Below are 23,074 nucleotides of genomic sequence, written 5' to 3' on the forward strand. Positions count from 1 at the left end.
CAAAATAGGAAGTGATTTTTGTATATAAGGAGTTGCTTTATCTGTACTAGCTATCTGCTTATTATTCTTTAATCTACATTCTGTATTACTTTGGACTAACATTTTGGGAACATCAGAATCAATTACCAGTTTTCCACAGAGTTATGGCTTCTGCATGCAATATTTTCAACATTTGGAACAAATTAATATTGCATGTGGAGTGACTGTTTTATAGTCATATACACTGGATCACAGGATAATTGCCACTGCAAATGTGCCTTTTTATTGAAGTGAAAACTGAACTTCCACGAATACCTTCCTTAAACACCTTATGGTCCCAGAGCTTGCTATCACTTGCCATTATCTGTTTACTACTTTATGCCCCATAGTATAGCTCTCAGGACCCGATAACATTAAAGGGGTTTCCCAGGCACAAATACTATTGATGACCTATCTTTGGATCATCAATAGTTGATTGGCTGAGGTCCGCCGCTCAGGAACCCAGCTGATCAACTAAGCAGTTGCATGCTGTCAGCACCACTATACACAGGGGTGCAGAGTGGAAGCTGTTGCTTAGACCACTATGTAGTGGCCAACACTTTTAACTGCAGGCTGGGGTCTTATTGAAATTAATGGGAGCTGTGTCTGCAATTACAAGTGCCAGTCACTACACAGGGGTCAGAGCAGCAGTCTCTGTTCTGTACCTCTGTGTATAGCAGCGCTAACATCATGCAACAGCTCAGCTGATTGGCCAGGTTCCTGAGCAGTGGCCCCCTGCAAATCAGCTATTGCTGACCTAGGTCATCAATAGTAATTGTGCCTGGAAACCCCCTTTAAGTGAGAATTGAGGTTTCATGTTTCTAGTATTGCTTTTAATTGTTTTTGTAGACTTTATACAATTTGTTACATGAACATAGCTTCTATCATGATAGCTGCCATATACGATGTGGTGACAATTTGTGCTCCTGGTTTCAGTACAGCTTGGTCGGCTCTTGGACTTGCATTGAGCTGTATGAGAGAACTCCTAGTGAGGTGTTAGAATTTGTGTCCCTCCTTGTAAAATGTTCACTTCATTATGTGGGAAGCTTTTGTTGGTCATGAACGGTGCCAGAAGACAACAGAATGCCTCGGAGCTCTGCTTGATGTTACTTACAATTCCCAAACCTCAAGGTCATGTGCTACAGAACAACTTCAGCAAAGAAATATTGTCATTTAATTTGCAGTGCTGTTGTAAGGAATTTATGGTACATTTTTCAGCTTTTTATGATGTATTCGTCTTATTAAGTTGTTGAGTAGGCCAAAGTTTTTCTAGCAGATGTCATTTGCTCTTGTTCACTGGAATGCTGACACCATGTTTGGACTTAAGTACTAAATATACAATACTGTCACTGCTGCCTTTGCTGTATGGACTGTTAATACTGGAATACCATTTATTTCACAAGCTTCATTTCTGTTTTTCTTTTTGAAGAATATGTGAAGACAAAAGTTAGAGTGCACCAAGCCTCGTACATGTGTTAATTTTGTGAACAGTTTCAAGTAAGTGGCTCTCAGCTGTTGCAAAAAAATCACTTACTATAGTCCGCCTCAGCTGATAGCGGTGGCATTGAGCGCATCACTCTGCCGTTTATTGGATCCTTCTGTCAACATAGACAGTCACATGATTGGCACTTGTGACATTTGTGTCTTTGTGAGACAGACTATGATGCTGCATCTTCTAACTCTTTTTCCCGTCTGTGATCTTTGCTTATAAACACTTCTGGCAGCAATAATGGAGGTGGTGGTGGTCATATTATGAATCATGGGACCACTATGTCCACAGTTTTGCTTGCTTGCAGATGCTCATACATATACTGTAGAAGTGTATTTGCAGAGCAGCTCTTGGAAGGTACTGCTTCTCCTTGCAGAGACTGACTGGGTGTAGGGAGTCTTACAGGTAATGCTCACTGGGAAATCTATGCAAAATACCTCCATAAGGAAGGAAACAGTCTATCTAATGCCACTTATAGGTATCTACCCTGTAAGCCGATGTCTGCCCCATTCAAAAGCTGTACAATGTGACTAGGATTATCAGCCAAACCAGAAATAGGCTTTATTATAAGTTGGACATTGGCTTATATAGATGGCATTAGGCTGCTGTGGTGACGGTTCTGTTTTACCTGCTCCATTCGAGCAGCAGGAAAGGGAAATACCCTAGCCGAACGGGTCCGTCTTATGATGCAAACAAATAGCGCCGTCCAGATCCCATTGACTATAATGCATGGAGGCTCCAGCGTAGATTTGAAAGTAGCCCTAGGCCTTCCTCACACAGCCTTTTTGTACAGTGTTTAGCGCTGCCTTTTCAGCGCAGCACTAAATGCGGTACAACGCTCCCATTCATTTCAGTGGGGCTGCTCACACAAGCATCAAAACGCAGCATCTTGCACGCTGCACTTTGACAGCGATGCATGTTCTATCTTGGGCCATTTTCAGCCTTGAGTCGCCCATTGAAATGGACAGCATTAGCAGCGCTGCTGAAAACGCAGCACAACTTGGTGCCGTGTTTTGGGCAGCGCTAGCTACACTACAAGAAAAAAAGTTATACCCACCGATGCTAGCACTGTCCGGGTCCCTGGCGCTGCTTTTCAGGGCTCCGGGCACTTGTCTGAACATCTTTTGTTAGTGACGGGGTTTGAAGACCCCACCTCTAGCAAGAGATTGCTCTGATTGGCTAATCCAGCGCCATTTACAGTCAGCGCTGCATGCACCAATCACAGCCATTAAGTGAATGAATGGCTCGCGGCTCAGCCAATCAGAGCAATCTCTTGCTGGAGGCGTGATCTTAAAACCCTGTCACCAGCAAGAGATGCTCTGCAGGCACAGACAAGTGCCTGGAAGCCTGCAGGGACTGCGCCTACTAGGTGAGTATTTCATTTTTTTAAATTTCAGCCTCCTTAGCTGCATTATCAGCTGTGCTGAAAACGCAGCTAAAACGCTAGCATAGTGCATGCCAGCGTTGCTGAAATCGCAGTAAATGCAGCGTTAAAAACACTGCATTTACTGCAAACGCCTGTGTGATGGAGGCCTTAGAGAGACAGTTTTCTTCCTTCTGTAGCACAGTTATATGCAAGCCGTTAAAGCTATGGACCACCTCTATCACTGACATGACAAGTGCCTTCATTCCACATTGATGGTCACAGATCTTGTAAACGAAGAAGAATTGGATAATAAATAGCATTGATAAGTGGCAGAACTTTCATTTTTTAACAACTGAGAGTCCTGCACCTGCGCAGTCACCTCTCCATTCAACTTCTGCTGAATGACATGGCTGCCTTGTCTTGTAGATCAGGGGTCAGTGGACTCCTGTTCTCCTAACAGGTAAAAGTGACAGAGGTAGGTATCCTGACCTACCAGGTAATTGTGGCATATGCTGTGGATACATCATAAATGCTAAGGGGGAAAACACCCTGTGATTCCCTCCAGGCACAGCGGATAAAGGGAAAATTGGTCAACATAACTTACAGAGAAAACTAAACTAAGATGAATGTGCATGCAGTATGCTTTGAAGTAAGGTACTAGTCTTAAATATGTTCTACTTATTGCCCTTGTGTCATACACATCTGCTATTTGCTATACCCTGTCTTCATTCTATTCGCTGATTTCTATCTTTGATCCATTTGTGCTTTGACTACGATTAGTGACTCCATCTTAATGACTGTTCTCAGTATAGCCGGAGTGAGTCTCAAATACAGTACTTCCAGTCTAATTTCTGATGATGTCGAAGACTCTAAAAGTTGGTTTCTTTCCATTCTTGGTCTCCCCATTGCAATGTATTCAGCAGCTCTGCTTGTTAACATTGACTGCTGCTGTTTATGAGAAAGCCAACTATATCCAACTACTGGACACCAACTATATCCAACCAACACACAGATCTACAATGAGTAATTATTTCTATTATAGTGAGTAAAGTTAATGATCATAAACTACAAGCAACCAAAAAAACTAGTAGTGTATATACTGTATACTAAGGTAACACATTTTTGATAATAGATCCTGAAGTTCATTTTAAAGGAGTTTTCTGGATATTGACATTTAGGGTATATCAATTAGATAATAAATATATAGGCAATAAATATCAATAGAGGCTACAACTTCAGAACTCATCTCGGTGAAGAGAATTGGCCAGATATGTACAGTCACTGTAGTTAATAGGAGATATCGAAACTGCTGAGTAAGCACATTCTATGAACATGCCATGAATGTCTGTGGTAGGAATCCCTTTTAAGAAAGGAGAAATATATTGTGATAGTTAATCGAATGCCCTCAAGGGCCACATTTCCAAACTAATTTACGACAGTTTCTAATGTTAAAAAGTTGCACACTTTTGCACAAACAGTATTTGCACAAAGATTTGTGACTTTTCTCCTTTCTGTGCCGACCCCACCACTTTTTCAAAATTTGGGTGGGGCTTGTCTGGAGAGAGGTTGTCCACCCCGGAACCAACAGATTTATGTATAAAAGTAGTGTAAATTATACAAGAAATATACGCACAGAGTTTCCTGAGATGTGCCGAATACATGAAAAGGCATACGCCTCTTCATGTATTCAGCACCCCATGCTCCGGGGGGAAATAAGCCTGATACAGGAAATGCTGGGCTTAGCAAATTTCACCCCCAAGTCTTAAAACCCATGGTTTCTTGTTGAAGAAGCCTTGAAAAGATTTTGATGGGTGATATTTAAATAGACATCAGATATGTTGTCTGTATTTGATTCTAATGTGTAGTAATAGTACAGTAGGACTTCCCTTTTTTCATTATAGTCCAGCTACTGTTTGCTTTGAATACATGCATTTTTGTAAAAGTGTCATAAATGTTTCATCATGGTCGTCAGTATACTTTCCTAGACTTTTCTTATTATTCTGTACAATGCAATGCAAGTTTCGTAAACAAACTAATCTTAACTGAAATATAGAGGGTAGCCGACAGTGATGAAAAGGGGTAGCATTAATAGCGCACTATTGTATGATACTACAGACCAATTATTGTAAATTGTGCTCTTTCAAGTGCCTTTACACAAAGGTTCCATAGCAACATATGGAAAAAAAATCACAAGCCACTTTGTGACCACTGCAAAAAACTCAACGTGATCTGATTTTTTTTTGCAATGGTAATGCTACAAATTTACAGTATCTTGTGGGTGATGTTGAGAACTAGCGTTGAGCAAACTGAACCAGTAGAACACTGTATTCGGTCAAACTTTTCTAAAAGTTCAATTTGGAACAAACCCAAAGGGTTTTAGCAAAGTTCTACCCGAAGCAGGGTTCTACTGGTTCATTTCGGTCTAGCAGGGTTCTACTGGTTCATTTCGGTCTACAATGGCTCTGAGCCCTGCAGTATATTACTATCTAAGAACCATAAAAGGCCTGTTAGATAGGGCTTATATGGCTCTTCGACCATATTACCTACCAATTTTAGGGGTTTTGGTAAACTTCCAGTTCGGTTGAACTAACTAAAGTGAACTTTTCAAAAGTTTGCTCATCGGTACTTGGAACAAATAATTAAATAAGGAAAATTGTAAAATATTGCAGAAAATGTTTCAACTGATTGGGCAAAAAATGACCAAAAAAACCTAGAGTAGTTTGCACATAATATAAAGTGGCTAGTCAAATTGCTTTAGCAAAAGTAATACCTGATTTTGGTAACAACACTTAACACATCACTGAGTACATTTAGATGATTTCTGTTGACAGAACATTTTCTACAGGAATAAAGAAACAACTAATATCCTTCATCTTCCTGTCGTTAACTTTGCTTACAATATATTATGGAATGTGAATTTAAGGGTCATTTATTTTATGTTGTTTATTACCATAGACAGAAATGTTCATATTAAATAAACAGGGAGTTCTCTGTATCACTAGGAAACATTCTCAAGCAGTCACTTCATAAAAGCTCTTTGTAACCTCCATCCAGAGGAACCGTGCAGAAGCAGTTAACAATTTGCTTTTGCTGTGAAACTTGTAGTTTAATCTCTACATTTCATCTTGTCCATCACTTACAAATATCACTCAAATAAATGCGGATATGTGTAAGTGAATTTAGACTGGTTTCCGAGTTGAGATACATTTGCAGGCAGGCATGTTAAAATCAGCATTCCACACTCTAATTTGTTATACACCCACTGGTCATTAATATAGAAGCTCCGTTTATTTTGGAAAGCTTCCATCTTTCACATACTCATGTTCATTAAAAACATGGCTGACACTTGTCCAGATCAGGAATCAATGTGTTACTGTTCACAGATTAATACATTAAAGGTCTAATAATTATTTATTCATCAGAAAGAAGGAAAATCTTGACATCATATGGCTCTTACTCATTATGTTGTGTACAATCACCTATCTCATATTTGTGCAAGGAGATGTTCCCCAAAAAGTTAAGGGGTTTTCTGACTTAACCAAGAACAGCCAGAGGGTAGAAAAGTGTAAAAAAAGGACCTATACTCAACTTTCAAATGTCGCTATGTGTCAACGGCAGTGACCCAGTACCCGTGCTTTCTGCTCCCAAGAGATCCTGTAGAGGTTGTGTGTGCTTAATTGCTTATATAATCACTACAGTCAATTACTTCCCATAGCACGCATGACCAGTGAAGTTCTGATTGGATGTAGCAGTCATGTGAATGATAAATGACACATGCCTGCTAGAGGAGTTTCTATGACCAGAATGGCAAGGACTGGACTGGTTGTGCTGAAAAGCCGGGACATATGAAAGCTAATTTATAGGGTTTTTTTATTATGTTTTTTTTATTATTAAGGTGACCCTTCAGTTTTGGGTCAAAATTCTGTCTTACGCCCAGACAGAGAGGGGGTATATTGCCTGCAGTTGTTCTTTTTCTGCTGTCTCTCCAATCTGCCAATTTCGGGTCCTGTTTTCGGCCATCCAAGTTGACCAATGCAATCTTCGGACTACTTAATCCTCACAGTTCATTGGTAGACTAAGACATTATACCTGCTTTCTGATTGGCTAGAACTGCTCATGTGATCAGCACTGACCAATAAGACAGCAGTGCACAGTGTGCATTAGGTATTTAGAAAATGTCTGCAGCCATCTTGAAAGGCTTAAAATAGGGCGGATCAAAACTGGTGGATCAGAGATGGCATAGAATAACAACTGCATGTAATATACGCCCTGCGTCTCCTGTCCCAAGACAGAATTTTGTCCACAAACTGGATGGTCACTTTAATCACTTTTCTATCTTTTGGACATTTTTTAAAGTCAGAAATACCTTTTAACTCAAAAAATTAGTTTGGGAACTTGGTTGGGAACTGACTGTGTTCTTTATTGTTCAAGCACTGCGGAATAAGTTGGCGATATACAAATGAAGGTTATTATTATTATTATTTATCACGAGTCTTGATGCTATATTTTCAAGGCTGATGTTAGCACTAGGCATATCTGGGCAAATGCCAACATCTATTAGACTTATTGGGATAGAGTGTATGACATTCTGCAGAAACATAAACTAGATAAACAACTAACCCTCTTTGAATTTCAGTCCAAAGGCCCAAACACATTTGGATCTGGCCCTATATGTTTTGATCAATAAACAGCAACTACCCATAAGTTCAATCTCAAGTGACATTGTTGGTCACCACAGGGGCGTAGAGGCTGAGCAGCATCACCTGCCAACTATGGAGTCTTTTAAACTTTGTTGGCTTATTGCCTTGCAAAACAGCACATGCAAAAAGTGATTCACTAGGAAATTGTAAGAGAGGCTGAAGTGAATAACACATGGCAGAAAGTGCATCTTGTCCCCTAACGGAAGAGATGAATTTGCATTGTCTACGAGTTATTTATGCTTTCTTTAACCCCTTGAGTGCAGACATCAGCTGTGAAGCTGAGCACAGTCAGCAGTGTGCTGAGTTATGTACATCTAGAATCATCAAGAATGTAATCTGCAATGTGTTACAATGTTTATTTAAAGGAGCATCTAACATAGCAACTGTGCTACAACAGATGGTTTCCATTTATGTCAAAATGCTAATGGAGAACATTGGTAGAGGAATGCAATTAATACCGCACGTTTTCTGTTTCCTTAGGAAATAGTTGACTTTGTACTCAATTATTTTACATTTTGAGAGATAATACCATACACAGTAAGACACATATATAGATGTTAATGTAATGGGAACCAAAACGTAAATTACCTATTACATATAATTGCATGGCATCGCTATGTGCAAGCAGCCGTATCAGAAAAATATTTGCCTGTGTAATCTGTAATTAACCTTACAGATCTCCAGTTTCTCCAGGAGCATTCACTTACATATCAGTTATTAGTAGCCTGTCTTACATGACTGACTTTCATAAATTGTGGACTTTAGATTTAGAGCCCCTTTCAAGAATCCATGTGAACAATAATCCAATAGTATTTACTAACATCACATTATTACCACAGGTCCTTTAAAGGACCTGGCAGCTTTCCTGTCATATCTGCTTTGATGAATACTTTCATTCACTACGAAATCTCAATTCTGAACTCTGGAATGTACGTTCCTCTATTATTCCTCCTGGAAGTGTGGGATTAATAACTGTGTTAATATGCCTCTTGTTAATAGGGCATGTGCATACTCTATGAGGGCTGTCCGAACATTGTCAGAGTGTAGACGGACATGTCTTCCTGACGAAGTGAATGGTAACGACCAGTTGTTAATTTATTAATTCATTTCCAGGAGAGCTAACAGGAAAACTTCACAATCCAGAATTCTAAGAAATATAATTTCATGATGAATACAGTATGTACAAAAAACAAACATACCGGGATTGTGTGTGGTTTAAAAGTACATACTAATATCACACGCTTCTTTGTGGTATCATACCTGCACAGCCTCTTTAGTCGCTTCGGTTTGTGATATTGAAAATGTTGACTTCCTATGGTTTGTGCTGTCTTTGCTGATGGTTCTTTGTGTCCCTGGGCATTCTGTTTTCTAATGTATTTTGCTATATGTTACAATGGGTATATCAATGTTATGCTGTCATATTGCTCCTTTGTTCTGTACTACAAGTAATGTTATTTGGTACCATTCCATTGTTAATATACACAATAAATGTATTAATATTCAAAGGTCCATTATAGTCCCTGTAAATCTATTAAGATTTCATCCTCAACTTTGGGACACGTGGCTTTGTAAGGGAATAGCACGTAGAGCAGTAAAAAATCACTGTAATGGAATTATTCCTCACTACTATAAAGGTCATCTTTTGTGATTACTGGTGCACATGGGACTTTTTAGACAACTCTGTGATTTACCATTTATTACATATTATTGTAAAGAGGAAACTGCGATTAACGATACTGAATTTGAAATGGGCACAGTTGTTGGAATTATTGTTACCATTGCACAAACAGCCAAATAGCATCATTAACAATTAATACAACTAATAACAGCTAAGATAAATCACAACTCAGCAAATGATGAAAAGGGAGATTCTTGATTCATATATATATGTTTTGGTTGAACTCTATGAACACATATTCTTGTAATACATAGTGGGTATATATAGTCCAAGAGGTGAATTAGGAAGAGGTGAATTAAAAATAGAATACCATTTAATATACAATAGTCCAAGTTACCAGTTGTACAGAATCAAAGTGACACCAGTGCAGAGTGCAAACAACATGCTACTGAACGCTGCAATGACCAATATGTGCATGGATAGATAGATAGATAGATAGATAGATAGATAGATAGATAGATAGATAGATAGATAGATAGATAGATAGATAGATAGATAGATAGATAGATAGATAGATAGATAATTGCATTACATATTGCACATAATTGTAAGTTCACCACATTTGCAACATTTGGGTAAATAGTTTTGTTAACAAGGCATTGCAACAAGAAAAAGTAACACAAAGTATATAAACACTGTCAAAACAAACATCGGAAGAGGAAAGTTATGTTACCGTAAGTTTGAATTGCTTTTACTATTTCTACAAAAGCCAAACAGAACTATACAAAAGTGTCATTTATCTGCAGTCACTTACTGAAGAGTGAAAAAGAAAGGAAAGGGCACTTACTTGTTCAACAGATGAGGATACAAGTCGGCAACCTATGAGAAAAGTCAGTCAGTATCTAACGTACTCTGTTATATCTGGTCACATAATGGAAAAAGTTTCATATGCATATACTGAGGAGGTTCTGCCCCATTTCTTACCTCGAGACCAGAATTCAACACTCTGGTATCAGCTCACGACTAGAATCGAATTCAGGTGATAGAAGCAGGAGACAACCATGATATTCATGGAAGCAGAGTCAATTTTGTGACCATTCACTTCCAGCTGTAGAGCAGTTAGAGCAGATGTCTGCCTTATCCTTTACATCAGAGGCAAGGCACGCCTCTGCTGATCTCATCTTACACTGTCTAGGAAAACACAGGATGGACAAACATTTAAAGACATAGTGATACTTGCGTCTTCACATGAAATATAGTATAAGGCACCACTCAGGTTTACTCAGATTTTCTTAAGTTTTATCTTAGTGTAGATTTTTTATATTAGTTTCTAGCAGATTTTGGCATTTGATAGGAAATGCAAAACGTTAGTTTGAAATCATTATTTTTTTATTCTTGTTATATATTTTCGTGATGTGCTATTCTGACTTGCAAACAGTCGGCTCCACTTCCTGAGGCTGTCCTTGCTCAGTATACAGTATGTGTGGCAATTAACAGATAATCCTATTTTTCTCACTGGTAATTCAGTTGTTTGTAGTTTCCATTCTATTATTTGTTACTAGGGAAATTATTTGAACGTGCAGAGAAGCTCCTAATGAGATGATCAACAGTCACACAATCTGTGGTGTAAGGCCCAATGTCCACTTGCTCGCTCGATTCTACTGCTGAATCCTGCAGTGCTATCCGTGTGTGCCCGCGGACATGGAGAGGAAAAGACATTTTCTTCCCTTTTCAGATCCAGTGCGGATCTCCTCCGTCGCAGCCGGATCTGCTTTCTTCAGCACAGGGGATGTGTCTGGATGCACCGGCTGGCGCAAGCAGCGCATGCACAGTGCTCCTTTTTTTTTTCAAATTTCCTACTTTCCCATGGATCCGTGGTACATCCACAGTGACAGCTGCAGGCCGTTGCCGTGGATCAGACGACTTCCATTGACTTCAATTGAAGCCGTCCGCGTGGGATCCGCAGGAAAATGCAGAATGCTGCGATTTCCCGGCGTGGGTTCCGCAAATCAAATCTGCCAGTGGACATTGGTTTTAAAGGTCCCTTTACATAGGATGACTGGCAACCGAAAATTAGTCTGAAAGAGAGAATGTAAACGATAGGTGTTCAACATAAACATTCCCACCGACAAGGTGATAAGGGATAATTCGATCACTAGTTGCAAGTAATTTAACTTCAACTAAAAAAAAAAATAGTCGCTCGTTAATCAAAAGTCATCTAGTGTACAGTCACAGTTGTTCATATTTGAATGACCTAGCAAAACAAATTTGCATGGAGATCCCATCTATGAATAAAATGTCAGCACACAAACCATCGGTCCATGTGAAAAAGCCCCTGTGTGTAGTCTAGATAGCTATAAGGCTGGGGTCACACAGGACATATTACCGGCAGAAAACTTGTGGTTTTGCCACAGCGAAAAACCACGAGATCTCCGCCGGGAAAGTGCAGCTTAAAAATCCACGGCACTTAGCCATGGGTTTTGGAGCAGATCGGCCGCATGCTTTTCGGTAGAGAAGAGCGCGGCCGCAACGGAAAAAAGAAAAGATTGGACATGCTGTGGCCGGGGAATCCACAATCTGATTTAGGACAAATCTTGTCCACATGGCTCACTAACCCCGGGATTAGTGGCCACAGGCGGATTTGCCGTGACAAAATTCCGGACAGGGTTTTCACAGCAAATCCACCCTGGGTGAACCGAGCTTAATGAGTCCATGTGCTGTCAGTAAAATAACAGCACATGGACCCTAAATACAGCAGTGTGAATAAGCCCAATCTTTTATACCTGGTGAGGCACATTTAACTCAAAGATAGAGAGAGATGTTTAGGACTACATGGCATCTTTGGGCATGACACTTGTCATACAGCCAAGGATTGCACCATGGCCCTGCTACATCGGAACCTAATGCAAGTGAATGTAATCTCATCATGATTAACTAGTTTCTGCAGCCCAACAATCACAAGAAATCCAAACCTGATGACTACATTCACTGTATTGATTCTTTTAAAACATACCTTTTAATAATAGAATAGCTAAAACCCATTATCTAAGTTAAAAATGACCAACAAACAGAAACTACACCCACCACCCAAGTAGACCCAAAATACAAAGAAGCGTAGCATAGACTGATAGTTAGTTTCAGATATAAATAGTTCCACTAGAAATATCGATCACACTTGGAGGACAATTTTGTGGAAAAATATCCGGCAGTATGCCTACTTTAGACCCACAGATTGTGCTCAATAACACCCAAGGAAAATAATCAGGTGGGGAGAGCAACAACACCTTGGGGAAAAGGATAGATGTTCAAGTTCAAACTACTAAAGCAAGAAGGTAGCGAAAAAACGCTAAAATCGTAGAGGGAAAAAACAAAATATGCAAAGATAGGATCAAAATTGCCAAGGAGGAGGCAGAAAGACTGATCGCCAAAGAGAGCAAAAACAACCCGAAACTATTTTTCAACTATATTAACAGCAAAAGGATATGTAAGGAGAGCACTGCCTCTTTAACAAACAATGCAGGAGAAATCATTGAAGATGATGGAGGGAATGCAAATCTATTAAATAGTTTATTTTCAAGCGTATTCATAAACAAAAAGGAAATGCCACATAAGATACAGGGGAATAAAATGAACCCCTCACAAAAGTTGTCATACCTAACGCAGGAGGAGGTGCGGAACCGATTAAAGAAGATTAAAATCGATAAATTGCCAGTCCCAGATGGAATACACCCAAGGATACTAAGGGAACTACGTGATGAGATAGCTAGGCCGCTATATCTAATATTTCTAGACACTATCAAGACCGGCATTGTACTATTGGATTGGCACATTGCCAACATGGTTCCAATTTACAAAAAGGGGACGAAAAGTGAGCCTAGTTACTACAAGCCAGTCGAGGGAATCTGGGAGACGCCATCGATGAGTACCTCAAGGAGAACAACAGAATAACTCCTCACCAGCATGGGTTCATGAAGGGTCACTCATGTCAGACAAATCTAATCAGTTTCTACGATGAAGTAAGCTCTAGGCTGGACCTGGGAGAATCTATTGATCTCGTATATCTGGACTTCTCTAAAGCATTTGACACCGCACCTCATAATAGGCTAATATACATAATGAGACAGCTCGGATTGGGTGAAAACGTGTGTAATTGGGTAAAGACTTGGCTCAATGACAGAAAGCAAAGGGTGGTAATAAATGGTTCGTACTCTGATTGGGCCACTGTCGCTAGTGGGGTGCCATAGGGTTCAGTATTAGGCCCCATTCTGTTCAATATATTTATTAACGACCTGATAGGGGGCTGCACAGCAAAATATCAATATTTGCAGATGACACAAAATTATACAATATAATTAATGCAACGGAGGACGATGTACGACTACAAACGGACCTGGATAAGCTGGGGGCTTGGGCAGAAAAATGGCAAATGAAGCTCAATGTTGAGAAATGTAAGGTTATGCACATGGGCAGCAAAAATGGATGTCACCAATATACACTTAATGGGGTACTGCTAGGGAAACGTGATATGGAAAAAGACCTGGGGGTACTAGTGGATTGTAGACTAAACTGGAGTAAGCAATGCCAGTCAGCTGCTGCAAAGGCAAATGAAGTCTTGGGGTGCATTAAAAGGGGTATAGGGGCGAAGGACGAGAACTTTATCCTTCCATTATATAAGGCACTAGTCAGGCCCCACATGGAATACTGCGCACAGTTCTGGTCACCGGTGCTCAGGAAAGATGTTACAGTGCTTGAGGGGGTTCAAAGAAGAGCGACTAAACTAATACATGGAATGACGGGACTAGAATACCCAGAGAGGCTATCAAAATTGGGATTATTTACTCTAGAAAAAAGAAGGCTAAGGGGCGACCAAATAACTATGTATAAATACATGAGGGGACAATACAAGGATCTCTCCCAGGATCTGTTTATACCCAGGACTACGACGGTAACAAGAGGGCATCCGCTACGTTTAGAGGAAAGCAGGTTTCATCACCAACATAGAAAAGGGTTCTTTACTGTACGAGCAGTTAGATTGTGGAACTCTCTGCCGGAGGAAGTGGTGATGGCAAAATCCATAGAAGAGTTTAAAAGGGGACTTGATGTCTTTCTGGAGAGGTAGGATATTATAGGTTATAAATCTTAGGTTAATTGTAAATTCGGGTTTACAGGTAGGTAGGAACTATTAGGGGTTGATCCAGGGAACAGTCTGATTGCCATTAGGGAGTCGGGAAGGAATTTTTTCCCCAAAAGGGCTAATTGGCTTCTGCTCTTGGGGTTTTTTGCCTTCCTCTGGATCAACAACAACAACACAGGGGGATAAACAGGCTGGACTAGATGGACATTGTCTTCATTCGGCCTTACGAACTATGTTACTATGTTAAGTCCTTAACAAGGGCCAGCCACATCTGTAGGAAAAAGGGGGATATATCCGCACGCACAAAAGTGTAATGCAAAATAGACCCCTAATCCAGTCGTCTCCAATAGAAGAGGAAAAATGCCTCTAAGGTGGTGGTGTACCACTGGTCAATGTCAGGACCAAAAAGGGTAATTTAAGGTATCAAAAAAGTGGAAAACTAAATTCCCTGGTCTAAGGCGCCCAAGAATCAGGAATCTTTTCCAAGTTAAAAATATGTGAATGGTTCTAAATAAGAGGTTTCAGTTCATTTCGGTTCAACGCGTTTCTGTTGTAAATGCTCAACTCATAAGGAACCGTAATGAAACAGAACAATGAAGTACTTGGAACAAACCGCCTAACATATAGGAAAAGGAGTAACACAATGGTGCCCATAAATAATATCGAAGGCTAAACTAGAAGGGGATGGTTAAATAACCTCGACTAAGTAATAATTCTGTCTACCTATGAAGTCAGACAAGAAGTTGCAATACCCAAAGCCCCCCTATAGCAAAATAATAAAAAGGTTCAGTAGCGTCACCAGAAGCACCTTTTAAATGCTCTGCTGTAGGCAGCAGGGAAGCTATTCCATGCGCAGGAGCTTCCAATAACTCCTGCTCTCATAGGACTCAATGGAAACTCTTGCCTGCTACGCACCGAAGATAGTGCATGTTCTATCTTTCTTTGGTGCACAGTGTTTTGCGCCCCTAATTCCACGCATATGAACACTTCTATAGGAACCCATTGGTTCTTTTAGAAGCGTTCATTTTGCGCATGCAAAAAGCACGCTCATCTGACCGAGGCCTTACAGATTCATTCTTGTGCTCTTTTATATGAAAATCTGCACATAAACAGTTAAATGGGTTTTCCGGGCAAAAACTACAAAATATATTGATGACCTATCCTCGGGATTGGTCATCAATAGTATTTGGATTGGAAAATCCCTTTAATTTCAGTAGCATAGTGCCAGAGTTCTATATATATTTACTCTGCAGTTTTCCACTGTAGCTTGGACGTCAATAGGAGCCCCATTGACGGGGAAAACCGGCTCCCTGTGGTGGCAACAGTACTGACAGAGTGCAGTGTTTGCGGAGATCAAGCAGCTCTACCGTGTTAGAAGGCATTGCCACCGCGCTATTCAGTACACAGTGCACATTGATTCATCTGTGCTACATGCTGAAGCAGAGGACAGAAGCAGTAACGCAAACTTCTTGGGTCTTCTCTTTGGACTCCATGGCTATCTCTGCTAGTTGGGAACCTGAAGTGTTCCTGTTAGATTGCAGGAGCTTTAATTGAATCCTGTGTTGTATATTTACAGCATTGCAGTTTTAAAGCCTATGACCAGGTACGGTCAATATGCAGTTCTTTACATAATTACTTAAAATCACGGAAAAAGGCCATACTTAGGCTAAATTCACACGGGTGAGTGCAATATTGGGCTGAGAAAGTTAGTCCAATAACGTGCTTGCCAACATGCATTTTTCACGCTGACGCAAAGTGTTTTTGAATTAATCTGTGAAAATGCAATCATCAGGTATGTGTTTCACGCGCGTCAGAGGATCACAAGTGTTTCGCATTGATTTTGATGGGCACCACCACATCGCACTTACATGCACATCACATGGCATGCAAGTGCCATGCGATGTCTTTTAAAATTCCATTGAAAATAATGGGTGAAGCATTCCAAGAGAACGCTAAAAGATAGTACATGCTATGATTTTTTTTCGTCGTAGCAAGGGAAAAAAGCGGTCATGTGAATAAGTACATTCAAAGGAATGGAGTTCATATTTATGCAAGCTTTGTGCGATGGCAATGCACAAAACTCACGTGAAATTCTCACCCATGTGAATAAGCCCCTACTGATACAAGGAAACAAGGTACAAACGCCAGGTTACTGAAATAACTGATGAGCACTCACTCACACACCAACCATTCAGGGCGTGTTGGCGGGGCTGTTTAGTATTATACTTGCACACAGATGAGGCTTCTATAATGTATAAGTCACAAGGTAACATGTAGTGCACCATGTAGGCTTACAGCCTATTAGTTGCACTCTTTCTACTAGAGTGACTTGGGCATAAGCACAAAAACGCTTGCGGTAGTGCGACTTTTTGCACTGTGAAGATCACGCTATTGTGCATATTCGCAAATTTTACTGTACTTTCTGCACTGCTGTTGATCATCCATATTGGTGCGGGACACACCAGTGCCATGATTGAAAAGGCTGTGCAGCCAACTAGTCCGCAATGTTATCAATTTCCCTGTGCAATTTCACAGGGATCAGCTGAGCATTTGGACAAATAAAGTCGTCTGAAGGCGACCTGAGTGAAATTCAATTATGCTGCATCAAACAAGAACAGCTCACAAAAATACAAGCTATAAAGTGATGCTTTTTTGTTGATATAAAACAAAAAGAAAACCAAACAGGGAAACAGTAAATACACACAGTGCATGTCAGCAGCCTCACACATCATTATACCATGCTAGCTGATATATCCGGCCTCGTCTGAGGTAATTTGATAGGTGTTTATGTGTTGTTCGCACATAAAATTTAGAGGTACCGAGGAATAAAATGTGTATACACATAGAGGAGCATAAGATTCTTCTCAGGCTGCATGAGCCGATGTCCCTCTGCAGAATGTACCACCCCCACCTCCCCTCCCTCCCACTCTCCTCACTTAGGACCTAAAAAAAGCTTGTTCCAAATGTTTGTACAACAGCAGGAAGTTACATTACAGAGGGGTGCACTTACTTTTGCAATTAGCATTAAATAATCGAATTGTGACCCCTCTACTTTTCTTATTTAGGACCTCAGGAATGCTTGTGCTAAGTTTCACACTTGTACAACACCGGGAAGTTACAATACATAAGGGTGCACTTACCTTTGCAATTATCATTGAATAATCAAGTTGTGACCCCTTAACTTTTCCTATTTAGGACCTAAAGAATGCTCCTGCCAAATTTAATGTTTGTACGACACTGGGAAGTTAGAGAACTAGATTAGGTACATTACACAGGGGTGCCAATGCTTTTGCAACAGTGACAGCTCACAAAGATAAAGCCATACTCTGTAGCCTTCTGTTCTCACATATCGTGCATCCCAGAAATTGCAGTTTATTTATAACTGCAGTTTATAACAAAAAGAAAATCAAACAGGGAAACAGAAAATATACACAGTGTGTGTCAATAGCCTCAGACGTCGTTCAAAGTCACCAGGTTGTCCACGACTAATTATTTGCAGACCTTACACAACTAGCAGTGGTTTTCTGAAAACTACAAAGCTAGCTGATAAAGCTATATAAAACTACATTAAAAGTGAAGAAAATAAATAAATAAAAAGGAAACATGCAGAAAGACGTGTTGGTGGCAAAGATGGTAGTGAATGGGCCAACTTGGCACTTCAAGCAGCTCCCACTGATGCAACAGCTCCATGTTCTGCAGGAGGTATGGCAAGCCCCCTGCCATTTCTTAAAAGTGGTTCTGCCTGTAGGTTACAACAACATCACGCAGGACTTATCCATGATGGTCCAAGAGTAGAGATGAGCGAGCGTACTCGCTAAGGCAAAATACTCAAGTGAGTATTGCCTTTTGCGAGTACATGCCCGCTTGTCTCAAAAGATTCCGGTGCCGGCGGGGATGAGCCGTGAGTTGCAGGGGTGAGCGGGGGGAAGAGAGAGAGACACCTTCCCCCCCGTTCCTCCCCGCTCTCCCCCACCACTCTCCGCCCCCCGCCGGCACCCGAATCTTTTGAGACGAGCGGGCATGTACTCTGCAAAGGCAATAGTCGCTGAAGTAATTTGCCTTACCAAGTATGCTCGCTCATCTCTATTCAAGAATATATCAGCTCCAGCGTGAATGTACTCATACATGACATTAGTTCCTGTCCAAGAAGCTAGTCATGCCCTAGGAGACAGCGGGGTAGAGTTTGGGCCTTGTCACGGCTCTACCTTCTCCCAGCTGGAGGATAACCAGTGTTATGTCCAAGGGCCGAGGGCAGGTTGATAAATGGGGAAACCCGATATTGGATTGCCTTAGTCTTTTTTGTCACAGGTGATGCCACCATTACTTCTGCAGTGGGGACTTCCTAGTTGTCGGAGTAAACCCTTTCTCGCGCAGCTCCGTGGCAGAATTCCAAGTTGGCAGAGTAAATTCACACATACACTGGTACTTTTTAAGACACAGCCTCCGGAAACAGATGGACGACTGGTCATTTTACTTAAATTTCCAATAGCCAAACAGTTCAGCAGTTTCTTGACAAATGGTGTGACAGGGAGACCTCACAGGATCACAGGAGAAACCACAGCCAAAGTTATCTGTAGGTCCTGGCCCGGCACCAAGCTTGTTTTCCTCTCTCAATCTCTACCAGTATACACTCATGAGTCAAAACGCTCTGAAGAACTTCTGAGGTTGTCAGTCTTCGAAAATCACTAGTCCAATCTCTCAGCTTCCTCTATTCTGTACCACACAGGTTGAAGGTACCTGTGTGGGCTTCCTGCAGAACTCCAAACGCTCCTCTCTCTGACAGGACCAGTACAGAACTCTCTCTGCACACCGCTTGCAAACACATATATCAAGCATCATCACGAGATGGACAAAAAGATACAAAACGCAGTCATCTCACATACTAGACACTTAACCCTTTCAGTGCTGCAGCTATGCAATACACATAATTCTTGCAACACAGAAGACACTGACAATACATAGACAATTGCATGTATACAGTTATGGAGGGGCCCCGTTGTACTGGGCCACTACATTAGCCCTTTTGACTTTTGGGTGTCTAAGCTGAGTGAGTGGCCAGAGCTTGCAAAACATGGTTTAGAGGTGCGTGCCTACCCCAGCTTTTGCTTGGAGTAGGCTTGTGCTTTGCTGTTCTGTTCACCTGGTAGAATTTACCCTTGGTGGACTTTATGACATTGCTTTTAAAAAAAACATCGTACCTACTTAGCATAGTAAAATGTTTGGTAGCTCTACAGCTGTTCCTTGGAGCTGGTCCGTGTTGTCGTCTCCTGACAAATTTCTCCCTGTAAAATTTATGACATTGCTTTTAAAACAAGCAGCACACCTGCTGTCTTCCTTAGTGCAATTTTTGATCTGGGAGACCCTATGTGGGCCTACTTTTGTTATTAGTGACACCACTGTACTATGATTGACCCCTACACCACTGTACGCTACTGTGGACCATTTTTGGGAAGAGCACAGTGTTCCCTAGATACGTGGCTGTATTTCTATAGAATTTGGGGGGGGGGGGGGGTGGCTACATTGTTGACCTTCTAAAGGGCAAATTAGTGAACCCCATTTTGATTCCCTTTGGCTTTATTGTGACTCGAAATTGAATGTCCCAATTCGCAATAATTTTCATGAAATCAGCCCGATACCGACACAAACCGATTATTCCACAATTATTCGCTCATCAAAACCGCTCTTCTCATCACTGCATGCTTGTTGTACCCACCTGCAAACAGTTTTTATGTGAAGTAGTTGCTGAACTAAGGTAGTTTTGACTAAGTTGTTCAATCTTAAAAAAAAACAAAAAAAAAAAAACACATTTGGCAAAGCATGTTTCCATGAAATACATAATATTTTTCTCCGTTTGTTTTTTTACAGTCAGATCAGTGGACGTTGGATTGGACAACTGAGAAGATGCATCGACTGTGCAATTCCTCCTTCTCACTTGACATACAAACTGTATTTCTATAGAATTTGGGGGGGGGGGGGGGGGTGGCTACATTGTTGACCTTCTAAAGGGCAAATTAATGAACCCCATTTTGATTCCCTTTGACTTTATTGTGACTCGAAATTGAATGTCCCAATTCGCAATGATTTTCATGAAATCAGCCCGATACCGACACAAACCGATTATTCCACAATTATTCGCTCATCAAAACCGCTCTTCTCATCACTGCATGCTTGTTGTACCCACCTGCAAACAGTTTTTATGTGAAGTAGTTGCTGAACTAAGGTAGTTTTGACTAAGTTGTTCAATCTTAAAAAAAAACAAAAAAAAAACACATTTGGCAAAGCATGTTTCCATGAAATACATAATATTTTTCTCTGTTTGTTTTTTTACAGTCAGATCAGTGGACGTTGGATTGGACAACTGAGAAGATGCATCGACTGTGCAATTCCTCCTTCTCACTTGACATACAAACTGAAAAGATGGTTTGGGAAGACGCTAGATTAATGTGACAATCTGTTGTAATGTGTATGGGGTATATTAGGGCAGCCTCACTATTCCCTGAAGTTGAAGTACACAAAGCATTGTTCATATTAAATTTAAACATGACAATTCATTGTTTTTCAACATGGCCTGCTAAAGGTATCTAACAGTGGTTTATAATTTTTGTCTCTTTTAAAATAAATAGGCATATTCGGTTAAAGGGGTTGTCTCGCGCCGAAACGGGTTTTTTTTTTTTTTCAATAGGCCCCCCGTTCGGCGCGAGACAAACCCAAAGGATGGGTTAAAAAATATATATATATATATTACTTAGCCGAATCCCCGCTCTGCGACGACTTCTTTCTTCCTTCTCCAAGATGGCCGCCGGGATCTTCACCCACGATGCACCGCGGGTCTTCTCTCATGGTGCACCGTGGGCTCTGTGCGGTCCATTGCCGATTCCAGCCTCCTGATTGGCTGGAATCGGCACACGTGACGGGGCGGAGCTACGATGACGACGCGGGACCAGCTCTCCGGCACGAGCGGCCCCATTCACAAGGCAGAAGACCGGACTGCGCAAGCGCGTCTAAAAACGCCAGAAGACAGCGAATTTAGACGGATCCATGGCGACGGGGACGCTAGCAACGGAGCAGGTAAGTGTATAACTTCTGTATGGCTCATATTTAATGCACGATGTATATTACAAAGTGCATTAATATGGCCATACAGAAGTGTATGACCCCACTTGCTGCCGCGAGACAACCCCTTTAATTCAAACATCCATATGTATAGAGCTGTGAAGAACTCACACTAAGAGTTGAAAATCGTTACTTGTGCCAAATCTTGGCACAGCCCATCTGAGCATTCCTACTGGACGTGTGCTGATTGGCTGAGGCTGTCACATAAAAAGGACAAAAAGGGTGTTGTCTGTAAGGAGAAGGTGCCAAGGGACTACAGAGGAAAAGCTTGGAGAAAGAGAGAGAGAGCTGAGTTGAGGTGGCACAAGACTGATGGGACTGAAGACACTGCTGCCAGGAGGATTGCCAGTCATCAGTGAAGAAAGGTGCAGAAAAGTGTGGAGGGTGGGTTTCCTAAAGATGAATGTACAAATCAGGGTATCATGGACTCCACTAAGTCTACAGTCTAAGAAGTAAATCTCCAACTTGTTAAAAGGAAGTGTGAAAGAGAAATTAAACTTATTGTTACTCATGTAACCCAAAAAGACCAGAATGGCAGACACATGACCCTGGTAAATAACTAGTAGGTGGTCTATATATCTGCCATACCAGTTAATGGATGATAAAAAGGATTTGGCGGAACTAAAAAGGAACAAGTATTCCCAATACGCCATCACTAAACTTGCCACTGATGGTGACTGTCTTAGTCTCATGAGAACATCATGGAACCTGGATCATGTCTTGCCTAACTTCCAAAGTATAATTACTGTAGTTCTTCAACTGATGTTCCAAAACTACAGTGGCCACGTAATGGAATTTCACTGCAGAAATATTGTTATATGCAGCTAGGAGAGCTTCCTGCACTTACTGCAACTTGGAGTTCTTCTACATGGGATGACTGTTGGGCACATCTGAAAGTGTGGTCACTAGAGATGAGCGAGCACCAAAATGCTCGGGTGCTCGTTACTCGGGACGAAATTATCGCAATGCTCGAGGGTTCGTTTCGAGTAACGAACCCCATTGAAGTCAATGGGCGACCCGAGCATTTTTGTATATCGCCGATGCTCGCTAAGGTTTCCATTTGTGAAAATCGGGGCAATTCAAGAAAGTGGTGGGAACGACACAGCAACGGATAGGGCAGGCGAGGGGCTACATGTTGGGCTGCATCTCAAGTTCCCAGGTCCCACTATTAAGCCACAATAGCGGCAAGAGTGCCCCCCCCCCAACAACTTCTGAAAAGCCCTCATTAGCAATGCATACCTTATCTAAGCACCACACTACCTCCAACAAAGCACAATCACTGCCTGCATGACACTCCGCTGCCACTTCTCCTGGGTTACATGCTGCCCAACCCCCCCCTGCACAACCCAGTGTCCACAGCGCACACCAAATTGTCCCTGCGCAGCCTTCAGCTGCCCTCATGCCACGCCACACTCATGTCTATTTATAAGTGCGTCTGCCAGAGGAACCGCAGGCACACACTGCAGAGGGTTGGCACGGCTAGGCAGCGACTCTCTTTAAAAGGGGCGATAGCCCACAATGCTGTACAGAAGCAATGAGAAATATAATCCTGTACCACCGCCATCAGGAGCTGCACACGTGGGCATAGCAATGGGGAACCTATGTGCCACACACTATTCATTCTGTCAAGGTGTCT

At 41.4% G+C, this 23,074-nt stretch overlaps 1 protein-coding gene across 1 annotated transcript in view; it reads right to left on the reverse strand.

The window, feature by feature from the left end:
* The window catches only part of AGTR1 (angiotensin II receptor type 1), a 62,428-nt gene extending 52,131 nt beyond the window's left edge, over window positions 1–10,297 (reverse strand). The window contains exons 1-2 of the mRNA XM_066599264.1: window positions 10,176–10,297; window positions 10,039–10,070 (exon numbers count right to left, since the gene is read on the reverse strand). The gene's annotated coding sequence lies outside the window, so the exon portion shown is untranslated. The remainder of the gene's footprint in view (window positions 1–10,038; window positions 10,071–10,175) is intronic.
* Window positions 10,298–23,074: the final 12,777 nt, after the last annotated feature.

The sequence above is a fragment of the Eleutherodactylus coqui genome, chromosome 1 (genome assembly GCF_035609145.1).
Source record: "Eleutherodactylus coqui strain aEleCoq1 chromosome 1, aEleCoq1.hap1, whole genome shotgun sequence".
Taxonomy (NCBI): domain Eukaryota; kingdom Metazoa; phylum Chordata; class Amphibia; order Anura; family Eleutherodactylidae; genus Eleutherodactylus; species Eleutherodactylus coqui.